Below are 13574 nucleotides of genomic sequence, written 5' to 3'. Positions count from 1 at the left end.
CTCGGCAATCATTCATGTTGTGCCTGACATCTCTGTGGTACCAACAATTTTTCTGTAGATCTCTTCTACCTGGAGCCCCCTTCATCCTTTTTGGAGCGAACAGTCTTTTCGCCTCTCAAGACACTTCGTAGATGTGGGCGATGTCTTGAGTGAGGGGGGGTGTATTCTACATACCATGGGAAAGGTTGCATGTCACCACGGTTATATATCCTCTGTTTCTTCTAGGACTTGTTATGATCCCTATCGTTGCGATCTTGACCCCTATGCTTATCTGAACGGCAATCTTATCTCTTGTCTGGGGCCCCCCGCATTGAACTTCTGGCTAGTGCTGCCAGCGAGCTCTCTACTCACTGGTATTTCGTGACCATCTGGTAGAATTTGGCCAAGCTCACATGATCTTCACTCTAGAGCTTTTTCCACAGCTCTGTGTTATGTTTGATCCTTGCGATCAGCAAAGTTCGAATGGATTCTTCGGGGCCGTCAGCGACTTTTGCCTGCTCGTTCTAGAACCTTGTTAAATACGAGGTCAGTGATTTGTCTCGCTCTTGACAAATGTTGCTCAAGTAGCTAAGCGGCATTGCAAACTGCCTCCTCGCCTGAAATTGCTGTAAATACAGCAAGGAGAATTGTTGCCAGGAGTTGATGGAGTTCGCCTTGAGCCTTTTGTACCACCTCTTGGCATCTCTGACTAATGTGACTACAAAGCACCGGCATTTCACTAAGTCACTGACCTGATGTAGTTCCATTAGGTCATTGAAGTTGTTGAGGTGGTCTCTGGGTTCCCCTCTCCAATCGAACTTGCTTTTCGGTGCCCTAAACCCTTGTGGGAGCGGGGCCTAACGAACTTCCTTCATAAAGGGGGAACTTATTACGTCTTTCGCCAGGTTGTTCTGGCGAGTTCTTAGATCATCAAACATCCTCTACATGCGATTTAGGTCTTCATTTTGGTTGCCCTGGCTAGCTCTATTAAGTCTTACCTCAAGCAAATGAGTCTGCAAGTCTATTGCTTATGAAGCTCCTCCGGCGTGCGCGTTGATACGTGAGGTCGAGTCATGATGGTTGGGTTGATATGTACTATCATGCTCATCAGTACGTTGCTCGCGACGTTGTTCATAACCGGAGCGTCGGTCATTGCCAGATTGATGCACATGACTCGCTTCGTAAGCCTGTAAAGATCGATCTTGCCTTGGGCATGGGTTAAAATCGGCACGCTGACGTTAGGGATACTGTCGAGCTTCTTGGTGGTGTTTGTCGCCTTCGATTTCCCTTAGCGGTTGCTTCCTCGGCTGCCTCTTGGGGTTTGTTTGCCTGCAGGACTCACGCTCGTGCGTGGAGTGCTGCCTACGAGGTTAGAGGTGTTGATCGCCCCTTAGCGGTGGCGAAACAGACTGTCCACCTGCAAAATTCATACCTGTTGGGATTACGTTGGCGAAACGCGGCTGGTCATGGTTCTAAGCAACTAGTTGCTGGTTCCTCAGCTTAGCCACGTTCTGTTGCACTACCTGTGCAACCATTGTCCTGATCATCTCCATCAGCTAACTGTTCTCGAGGGCTAACGTCCCTGCCCTTGGTTGTTTGCGGTGTGCTGAGTTGGCAGCACAGGTGGTCAGTGTTAGGGCCAAAAATCATCCTTGGCCCAAATAGGAAAACAGGACTAACAGTGAGGAAGAGACCAGGCCAATCCCGGTGCGACCTATGCCGGATTAGGCCCATTCGATACGAGGTATAGCCGGCCCAAACCATCTGGGCACGGGCCTCCCAATCCCAGCTCACTTCCTGGACCTGTACGCAAGTTCAGAGCCCACGGCCCCCACAGATCACTTTCTTGTTCCTAATCAATCTCCTATTCGAGGTCACCTTCCTGTTCAGATAACTTTCCTACTCGAAGTTACTTTCCTATTCGGGATCACCTTCTTATCCGAACACTGGTAAGATAGCTCACCACCGCCCTAACTTCTCTAGGGTTTGTATCAAAGTCACACTAGGACTCCTACTCCTACCAGGATTGGGAGACCAGACGTTCACTATATAAACAGAGGCCAGCCCACTCACAAGACACATTACATTACACCTTCTCACCCGAAGCTCCTACTTGAGAGCTACACATCACTGCCATAGTCACAGTCCTCGACTAGACTTCCGGTAACCTTTCTACTCCCTAGCCCTCACTAAATTAGCCTCTTTCAGCCTTGCTGACTTGAGCATCGGAGTGCCTACGACAAACACCACTCCGGTGTTTTCCGTTCGCTTCACGCATTTGTTTCTCTACATGTGCAGGTGCAGTGGATCGCTAGTGGCCTCAACCTCACGGGATCAGACCCCCCTTCTGTACAGGTAGATTTTTACGTCTACAGTTTGACGTTTATCGTGGGGCCTCTAGCAATCATTCGGCTTGACGAACCTTGCTACGTAGAGGAACATTCCATGGCTGACAATTCGGACAGCGCTAACTCCGACCTTGAGGCCAGACCGGAGGTTCTGACCGCTCTCATACAACAGAATTCAGACAAGGTGGCCGCACTGGAAGCCGAGAACAATGCAATCCAGATCGAAAACACCTCCATCAGGGCCTAGAATCAGTCTCTAAAAGAGAAGGTGAGTCAGTTTTAAGATCTGGAGTTTTTTCCTAGCCAGGTACCTCTCAATCGTTTCCACGCCCCAATTCCATCCATGCAGCCTCTCCAAACCCCAGAACACAGACCCTTAGCCTTTGGTAAAAGGCCACGTCTATTAAGTTCGTCGGCGATCGACGATTCGGTCCTGACTCATGGGGAAAAGGATATGTCAATAGAACCCCATTCAACCGATCCATCTCAGTCTTGAGATCAAGGTGCCCTAGTGACAGAAAGCCCGCACCCGTAAGACCAGTCCCTTCTTACCATCCAGCCTTACCTCTAGTCAACCATCCCCACACAAACGCCATTCGGCTCGGCTTACCCTTACGGGTTGAACGGCCAACCTAACCAGACCGCAGCAATCAAGCCCACCCATCCTGACGGACTGAATGACTATCAATCAACTCCCCTAACTATCCATGTAGGGCGAAACACCAAATCAGTTACCATGGGAGTCATCTGACCGGAGGGAATGAACGGAGAACCAGGCTACCAGGGTATACACGAAGGAATGATCCACCAGACTACATCGCGCAGCATGAGCCAACGAAATATGCTAAGGACGAATGTGATGGCTGATCCAGCCACATAGGATGACCTAATGGTATCCCCCTCCCCTATGGAACAGGTACTGGCAAAGAGATTGGCTGATGTAGAGGCAGTGATGAGGCGCATCTCGAGAATGCCGGTCCCGACCAAGAAGAGCAGGCCTCACTGTTACGTGGATTCACCATTTGTGGAGGAGATCGCCCTAGCCGACATGCCCCAGAAGTTTAATATCCCTAGCATGAAACCCTACGACGGCACGACCGACCCAGGTGATCACATAGCCTCGTACAAGCAGTGGATGTTCACCATCTCAATACCCCGACTGCTAAGGGAAGCCTGCATGTGCAAGAGTTTTGGTTCAAGCTTGTTTGGTCCAGCACTCCAATGGTACACGAATCTCCCGAACGGATCCATCGACTCATTCGCCCAACTCACCGACACCTTTGTAGAGCAGTTCACTAGCAGCAAGAAGCTCGAGAAGTTGTCGGCCGACCTATACAGAGTATACCAAAGAAAGGGAGAGCCATTGAGAGAGTATGTCAGCAGGTTCAACAAAGAAAAGATCTCCATCCCTTCATGCAACCTTGAGACAGCTATGGACACCTTTAGGAAGGGCCTCCTCCCCGACGGAGAACTTACAAAGCTGAGTTGCACCACGATGGAAGACACTCTGGCCCGAGCAGTGATCTAGATAAGATGGGAGGAAGATAAGATAAACTGAGCAACTCACGCCAGATATGACCCGAGACGGAATGACAAGAAGCCAAAGTACAGATCGGTGGAACACCGCTACCAACCCCCAGCGCATAATACGAGCAGAGTCAGGAAGCCGTATGATTCCCAGCCAACGAGAATGGACAACAAATAGTTCAGATCAAACCGGTACAAAATACCAGAGTACAACCTCAACGTCGAACCGATCCAGGTCGCCGTAATAATGAAAGGAATGGGATCCACCGTTAAGTGGCCAGGAAAGCTCATCCCCGAGGCAAGGAGAGATACAACCAAGTGGTGCGAGTTTCACGGTGACCATGGGCACAATACCATAGACTGCATCGCCTTGCGGCTATAGGTCGCTGCACTTTTGAAGAGGGGACATCTCCGAGATCTGCTGACAGATAAGGGGAAGAACATCATTAGCCAGCGAAGCTTTAAAGAAACATCACCACCCCCGCGGGAACCCACACCGAAAGGACTCTGTTCGCTCATCTCCGGGGGATCAGAGATCAGTAGGGTCAGTTACTCGTCAGCCAAGCGATATGCCAGAGCCAACCGCCACCATGAAGTCTAGTCCATCCATCCGGTTTCAAGGTCCCATACCCATCAGGTAATTCAGTTTGAAGATGACGAGCCGGTCACCTTGGCTGCTTCTCATCACGATGCTCTAGTCGTCTCCTTGCAGATCGCCAACATCCTAGTGAAGAGGGTATTCATAGATGAAGGCTCATCAGCAAACATCCTATTCCTTGAAGTAGTGAAGGCTATGGATCTAGAAGAAGCAAACATCAACAGGCGGCCGACATTACTGGTTGGTTTCAGTTCAGAGTAGAAGTACACCATCAGAGAGATCATCCTCCCTATTTACGCTAGCAGAGTGAACAAACAGATCGTCTTCCTAGTGATCGACTGCCCTTCACCGTACAACGTCATCTTGGGCCGACCCTAGATCCATGACATGCGAGCAGTCTCATCAACTTTTTATCAGACGATTAGGTTTCCTACCAAGTGGGGAGTACGAGAGATCAAGGGCGACTCTAAAGCTTCCAGAGACTGCTACAAGAATGCCTTCAAGGGTAAAGGTAACACTTCATAGCAATTACAGTCCCATCCAACCTCTATGGAGGAGTTGGATGAAGTACAGATACATCCGGACGACCCCGAGAGAAAGACCCACATAGGTTCTCGCCTCAAGCCCAAGACAAGAGAAAAGCTGATAGAATTTCTCAGGCAGAACCAAGACTGTTTCGCCTGGTCCTACGCCGACATGACCGGAGTCAGTCTAGAGGCAATGGTCCACCAACTCAAGGTAGATCTGGATCACCCACCAGTGAAGCAGAGGAGAAGGAAATTTGCACCAGAGCGTAATCGGATCATCAATGAAGAGATAGAAAAGCTCCTAAGCAATGGTATGATCAGAGAGGTCCACTACCCTGAATGGCTGGCAAACTTCGTGGTCGTAAAGAAGAAGAACGGAAAGTGGAGAGTCTGTATCGACTTCATGGACTTGAACAAAGCCTGCCCCAAAGACTCCTTCCCGCTCCCACATATTGACATGATGGTTGATACGACCGCAGGCCACGAGCTCCTTAGTTTCATGGACACCTTCTCAGGGTATAACCAGATCTTGATGCACCCGGACGACCAAGAGAAGACAGCCTTCATCACAGAGAGGGGAACCTATTGCTACAAGGTGATGACATTCGATCTCAAGAACGCTGGGGCCACTTACCAATGGCTAGTCAACAAGATGTTTGCCGAGCACCTCGGGGACACCATGAAAGTTTACATCAACGACATGCTCGTCAAATCCTTGATGGCCGAACAACACCTTGACCACCTCAGCCAGGCGTTCGCTGTCCTCAGAAAGTATAATATGAAGTTGAACCCAGCCAAATGCTCATTCGGTGTCTCGTCAGGTAAGTTCTTGGGATACATGGTGACTTAGCGAGGGATAGAAGCCAACCCCGACCAGATCAAAGCAATCCTCAGTATACCATCTCCAGCTTGTATCAAAGACGTCCAGCGCCTAGCCGGACAAGTAGCCGCCTTGAGCCGCTTCATCTCTAGATCTATCGACAAGTGTCATCTCTTCTTTCATGCCCTCAAGAAATCCAAGAAGTTCGAGTGGACCACCTCCTGCGAGGAAGCCCTGCAACAGCTGAAAAGATATCTGACCTCCCCTTCGCTCCTTTCCAAGCCTGTGGACGGAGAGAAGCTTTACTCTTATCTGGCGGTCTTAGAGATAGCAATCTCAGCAGTGCTAGTTCGGGAAGAAGAGACGAAGCAGCTACTGGTCTATTATGTCAGCAAGTCACTCCTCGACACCAAAACACGGTACAGTCAGTTGGAGAAACTGGCTCTCGCCCTCATCCATGCATCCAAGAAGCTCAGGCCGTACTTTCATTGCCACTCCATAGTTGTACTCACCTCCTTCCCACTTAAGAAGATACTGCACAAACCAGAGCTATCAGGCCAACTCATGCAATGGACAGTAGAGCTTAGTGAGTTCGACATATCATACCAGCCTCACACCGCCGTCAAGTCCCAAACACTAGCAGACTTCATTGCTGACTTCACCCCAAGTACCACCAACCATGCAGAAAAAGAGTTGTTATGCATGAACGGCGGACCACCCTCCAAATGGACTCTCTTAGTGGATGGATCGAGTAACGTGAATGGAAGCGGACTCGGTTTAGTACTGATTGCACCAGAGGGAGACATCATCCAGCAAACAATACGATGCGAGTTCAAGTGCATGAACAACGAAGCTGAATATGAGGCCCTCATCGCTGGACTTTCCTTAGCCAAAGAAATTGGAGCAAAGAGACTAGACGTAAAGTCCGATTCCCAACTCGTAGTCAATCAACTGCAAGGCACGTATTAAGCAGGCGACTCGAAGATGACATCGTACTTGAACATGGTCAAAGAGCTGCATGCCCAATTCGAGGAGTTCTCTATCGTCCAAGGCCCCAGAGCGAAGAACTCTCACGTTGATGCCCTTGCCAACCTTGGCTCAACGCTCTAATGTTCTTCTCAGTCATCCATCCCTCTATTATTCATGCGGTGGCCAGCCAACTAGAAGGAGCAACCACTAAACAAGCCGCCCGAGGAAGCCATGGGTGTTGAACTAGCCGACTGCTGGATGACTCTGATAGTGAGATACTTGGAGCACGATGAACTCCCAGCTGACAAGAACGAAGCACGCCGACTGAAAGCAAGAGCTACCAGATTCACCATACATGAGAGCCAACTCCTTAGAAAATCATTCTCGGGTCCTTATCTCAAGTGTACAAGCCTAGAAGAGGCCCAACGTGTCCTCGCCGAACTACATGAAGGCGAATGTGGAAACCATGCTGAGGGACGCAGCCTTGCACACCGAGTGATCACTGTTGGGTATTACTTGCCGACCATACGCACCGATTTGGTAGCTTATGTGAAGAAGTGCAACAGCTATCAGAGGTTTACTCATGTCTCACACTTCCCAACAGAGCGACTCCATTCCATCCTCACACCCTGACCCTTTATGAAGTGGGGAATGGACATAATAGGAAAACTACCGACCGTACCTGGGCAACGAGTCTTCATGTTAGCTGTGACAGACTACTTTACCAAGTGGATTGAAGCCGAAGCCTTCGCACAAGTCAGAGACCGAAAGGTTAAAGCTTTCATCTGGAAGAATGTCTTCTACAGGTTTGGGATACCGAAGGAAATCGTCACTGACAATGGATCCCAGTTCATCAGTTCAGGCTTTAGGGATTTCTGTGACATGTAGGGAATAAAACTGAGCTTCTCAACTCCCCGACACCCAGTCTAACGGTCAGGCCGAGTCGTCTAACAAGACCATCATTCAGACCTTAAAGAAGCGATTACAGAAAGCGAAGGGTGCATGGGCAGATGAGCTACTCGGAGTCCTTTGGTCATATCGAACCACGGCTCGCTCGTCAACGGGCAATACCCCATTCTCCCTCACATACAGTTCCGAAGCAGTTATTCCAGCTGAAGTATCAGTCCCGTCCACCAGGCTCCAATGGTCGGACGAGGAAACAAACAACTAGAACCTTTGCCAGAACTTGAACACCATCGATGAGCTACGTGAATGGGCGAGCATCCGCAACCAGTCTATCAGCAACAGGCCGCTCGACACTATAATCGCAACGTGAGGATCTGAACTTTTAAGATAGGCGACTGGGTCCTCCGCAAGGTCTTCCAAAACACCAAGGAGATCAACTCTGGCAAACTCGGCCCCACCTGGGAAGGTCCCTACAAGATTACCAAAGAAGCAGGGAAGGGCGCTTCCAAACTCCAGACCCCCGAGGGCAAAGACATCAGCAACAGCTGGAATGCCGTTCACCTCAAACGTTACTACTTCTAGGTGAACTTGTTTATTTTTTCTGTTTTCATTTAAAAAGGATGAGTGGGCCTATCCACCTCCTCATAGACAGTCGGCCTCATGGCCAAGTATTAATGAAGTATTGTTCAGAAAAATTTTCCATCTTCAGATTGACTTTGTTCGATCAATTGTTCGTTACACCTTCAAATCGACCCTGCTCGATTCACAACAAACACCTTCGAATCGACCCTGCTCGGTTCACGAAATCACTTTTGAATCGACCCTGCTCGATTCACGATAACACCTTCGAATCGACCCTACTCGGTTCATGATAACACCTTCGAATTGGCCCTTCTCGGTTCATGGAATCACTTTCGAATCGACCCTGCGCGATTCACGATAACACCTTTTAATCGACCTTGCTCGATTCACGATAACAACTTCGTATCGGCCCTACCTGATTCACGAAATCACACTTTCGGATCGACCTTGCTTGATCCGCAGAATAACACTTCCAGATTGGTCCTACCGATCTATGAACTTACACCTTCGGATCGACCCTGCTTGATTCACGAAATCACACGCTCGGATCGACCTTGATCCGCGAAGTTACACCTTCGGATCGGTCCTACCTGATCTAAAAATCCACACAGTCGGGTCGACCCCGCTCAATCCACGAAGCCACATACTCAGTCGACCAGACCGAGCAAAAGGTTCTTATACCTTCGATCAAGAAATATAACCAACAGAGCCCAACAAAAGGCCTACATGCCTTAGTCACTAGGCCGCACCAAAGCCACAAACACTACATAGAGCATCAACAAGTAGAGAAGCAATCAACAACTCACTCATCCATGAAGAAAGGATCAAAAGTTAGAACAACCAAGTATAATACATATAGCCTCAAACGGTTCAGTTCAGAGTACAAAAAAAAAGGCACACACGCCAAGGAAAAGGGCATCGCAGGCCCCAAAATACATAAACAAAAGAAAGCTAAGCTAAGTATCCTTAGTACGAGTCGTCTCCTCCATCTTCGACTCGGCTGCCCTGTCTGCACCGCTAGCACCCGTCCCTACAGCCTGGTCGCTTGCATCCCCGGCACCCGACGGCCTTGGCAGACCAACAAGGTCAGGCCTCTGCTCCTCGACCTACCCCCCGGATGACCGTCTCCCTTTTCCAACAACTCCCGCATGAGCTGGATGTCTTCATCCGGATCCTAGTGAGAGGTCTTCCCTTCTTTGAATTCAAGCATGAGTTTTCCCCGGGCCTTGATAATAGCGTCATCTATAATGGAAAGCCACTGCTTCTTGAAAGACTCGACCTCTGCGGTCTTCTCGGCCAACTCACCCCTCAATATCTCCAGCTCATGCTCGGAATCCCTCAGACGTTGCTCGCTATCCCTCATACGCTGCTGACTCTCTTGCTTGGCCTTCTGGGCGGCCGCCTCTCTTTGGCGCAAGCTGGTGTTCGCCTTGGACACATCTTGTATCTGTTTCTCCTGTGCCACCACAGACTTCCTCAGATGAAGACTGCTTGTGAATACCTGCACAACAAAATATTGCCATCAGTACGAAATTCAGGAACAAAACAAAATGAAACTACTGTCATACCTGAAAGGCGCGGGCTACCCCCCAATTAGCTGCAGCAATTGCGCCCATCTGGTTCAAACGCGCCTCGTCCGCCAGGAACAAGAATGAGTCGGCCAGCTTGCTCATGGAAGTCGCGTCAGAGTAGGTCGACAAGGTAGCCGGAATCTTGAATGTAATCGTCTCGGCCTCCTCATCCATAACCATGGTCTGAGATAACCCAGCTCCGGCTGCGGGCTGCTGACTCGGCAGCGTCGCCAACACGTCCTCCACTCTCCTATCCTCCACTCTCCTATCCTCCCTGGCCAAGGATTCTCTCCTCATCTTCTCTCGACGTCGGGCAATGGACTCGCTCGCGCTGGGGATGGTCAACTTCTTCATCAGTGTCTCTGCAAGCGCAAACTCTCCAACGGTTAGTGGGTTCAGCCTTGACTCACCAAAAATGATATGATTGCAGTACCGAGCGAGAAGCACATCCCAAGTCTGCTTCAACGAAAGAAAAAGAATACCTCGCTGAATCGCCTCTACCCCGGCCCAAATATGGCTGGTCCTGAGGTTGGACTCTGCCAATACTACCCACTAGTCCCTCTGTGCCTTCAGAATGGCTAGCACCCTTTGGGTCACCGCGTCCAAGCCGTCTCCGCTCTGCCCAACCCGATTGTACTCAAGAGCTCTGCAAGCAAAAAACACAATCAAGATTAATAATCAAAATACAAAAAATAACAAAGTTCTCACCAGTAGCTCGCTAACTGCTCGGGATGTCGCCATGTCCTCTCTCTCCAAAGACAACCTGACCCTTCATAAAGAATTATCGATCCTTCCAGTTCTTGTCGCTGGACCGTAGGTCAGTTACCAGGTGAGACCGATCATGCCTCAAATTAATCAGATATCTGCCATTCTCTTTGTCATTCTCTTTCAGAAAGTACGAGTACAATAACTCGTGCAGCCCAAACATCACCTGGTTCCGGATACAGAGGTCCTCCAGAGCCATAAGCAACCTCCAACTGTTCTGCATGAGCTGAGACGGGGCAATCATGAAGTGGTTCAACACCTCCCAGACGAGGCGAGGAACAGGCAACCTCAACCCATCGTGAAACCACTTCTCGTAAACACTAACCCAGCCTTGTGCCTTCCAGTCAACCCGCTCATACGACCGTGGCGCCCGGATCTCAATCGAACTCGAAATGTGATACAAAGTCCGGATGCGCCACACATCGCTGTCCTTAAGCACGGGCGGATAATCCTTGGTCAAGATCCCACTGCCCTGTTGGCTCGGCTCTTCCTCAGAGCTACTACTAGATGGAGACGGACTATCAGCCCCTTCAAAGTCTTTCCTACTTCCCCCATGCCTGCCCGAACCACTCAGACCGGTAGCACTCGTCCTTCGAGTAGCTACACTAACACCGGTCAGTACACCCATCGGAACGCCCCCCTCGGGCATCATCATTATGGTGGGGGGCACGTTCGTACTCATCCCCAGCATCGGCCATAACCCCGCTCGAGCTAGCTGACTCTGACTCTGACTCTGACATGTTAACCTGATCGCCTAACCCGACAGACCAACTCGACTCTAGCTTCCAAACTCCCAAAAACCTAAGTGTCAAGCAACCACTCGCCCTGAACAACTGACCAGAATAACTCACCCAGCCTCGATTCCATCTTTAGCACCGGTCGACCTACCCAGTAGCTACTTGTCAACCTTCAACCCAAACTCTGATCGACCTTCGCTACTGACCGATCATGTCCCAGATTCAACAAAGGTTTTTCTCGCTCGCCCCAAGCAACCGACCTATCTTCAAGCTCACCCTTGAATCAACTCGTCCTTGGTCACCGAATCGCCAATCCAAGCACTTACTGAACCACCTACTCAGCCTGGATTACCGATCCCTCGTTCAAGTCAACCCTTCCCACAATCAACTCACCACCCGGTCGGATGGACCGAACGACCTACCCATCCTATTAAACCCTCAAGCTATTGCACTATTCGGTCAGTCAGACCGATCGAGCCCCTGTTCAACTTAACCACTCACACGATATCCTCCTTACTCGGTCGGATGGGACGGACAATCGACCTAGGCCACTTATAGTACAACTTTCAGCACGTCACTCGATTCGGTCAGGTAGACCGACTGAGCCAAAGTGCTACGTAACCCGGTGTTTCCTTTGTGCCATCCAAAAAACCTGAAAAACACCAAAAATTTTAGCTACTCGTCGGAAATCTATCGAAAATCCAAATCTGCGCCTATTCTAAGAATCCGTATTCTAAACACTTCAAAACCTAATCGAAACCTACTCAAAACTTCAAAAACTTCATCCTATCTTCCAAAAATTCAGCAAACAACCAAAACAAACCAGAAAATCAGCCCAAAGAAAAGGATATTTACCTCGAAAGACTGCAGAAAGAGAAACCACCGTCGCTCAAGAAACTAGAACGAAAAAGAAGGAAGGAAAAGGAAAGAAAAACAAGTTTGCAGAAAAATAGAGGAAAAAAGCAAATGGAAGACGAACAGTTCGTTCCTCAGTTTTTATAAGAAAAATCTGACAGAAGCGAACACGTGGCAGCTTGCAATTGGTCAATGGTCAAGGCGTCTCTTCGTTTTTTCGCCTTAAAAATGACGGGCTGATCGCCACTGTACACGTGGCAGCGATCCAGGGCACTTAGGAAACCGTAGCACAATACGAAAGCTACGATTCAGCCGTCCTATCCTCCCGACCGACTCAGCGTATGTCTTCCGAAATGGATCCAACATGCCCCCCATTCTTCGCAGGTCCAGGAGATCCTGCCGACTGGTCGATCAACTTGGAACGGCTCAGCTTGAGCCCCCTCCAGATGAACAAGGCAGGAGGCCTCGCCCATTCGTTCTTCTGTAGCAAACGAGTGGACAACCCCTGGTCAAAGCTCGTACATTTCATCCACTCGATCACTCGAGTACTCCGACCGAGTGAATCTCCAGTTTAATTTAGTCCTTACCTCATTCGACCCGGCATGCCGAGCGAACACCCCGGCTATAGAATGATATCTCACATCTCCAATCGACTGGACATACCGAACGAGCACATGAGCCCCAGAAGCATCACTATCTGTCCCTTCGGCCCTTTACACTGATCGGGCATACCCTCTTGAGGTGACTGCATATTCCGGATCGGCTTGGGTACCCAGCGAACTTCGACTACGAATCACCTACATCAAACTGTTTAGCTACACCGACAGTCGGTCGTCTAGGAAGGAAGACCAAGCACACCTTGATCACTTCCTACTCTCTGACTTAAGAAATTCTTAACTTAGAGAGTGTGGGGCAAACTGTTAGGGCCAAAAATCGTCCTTGGCCCAAATAGGAAAACATGACTAACAGTGAGGAAGAGATCAAGCCCAATCCCGGTGCGGCCCAAGCTGGATTAGGCCCATTCGATACGAGGTATAGCAGGCCCAAACCATCTGGGCACGGGCCTCCCAATCCCAGCTCACTTCCTGGACCTGTACGCAAGTTCAGAGCCCACGGCCCCCACAGATCACTTTCCTGTTCCTGATCAATCTCCTATTCGAGGTCACCTTCCTGTTCAGATCACTTTCCTACTCGAAGTTACTTTCCTATTCAGGATCACCTTCCTATCCGAACACTGGTAAGACAGCTCACCAGCACCCTAACTCCTCTAAGGTTTGTATCAGAGTCACACTATGACTCCTACTCCCACCAGGATTGGGAGACCAAACGTTCACTATATATAAAGAGGTCAACCCTCTCACAAGACACATTACATTACACCTTCTCACCC

The sequence above is a fragment of the Pistacia vera genome, unplaced genomic scaffold (genome assembly GCF_008641045.1).
Source record: "Pistacia vera cultivar Batoury unplaced genomic scaffold, PisVer_v2 Contig483, whole genome shotgun sequence".
Taxonomy (NCBI): Eukaryota; Viridiplantae; Streptophyta; class Magnoliopsida; order Sapindales; family Anacardiaceae; genus Pistacia; species Pistacia vera.
The sequence above is the reverse complement of the archived record's forward strand: the minus strand, read 5'-3'. Positions refer to the sequence as shown.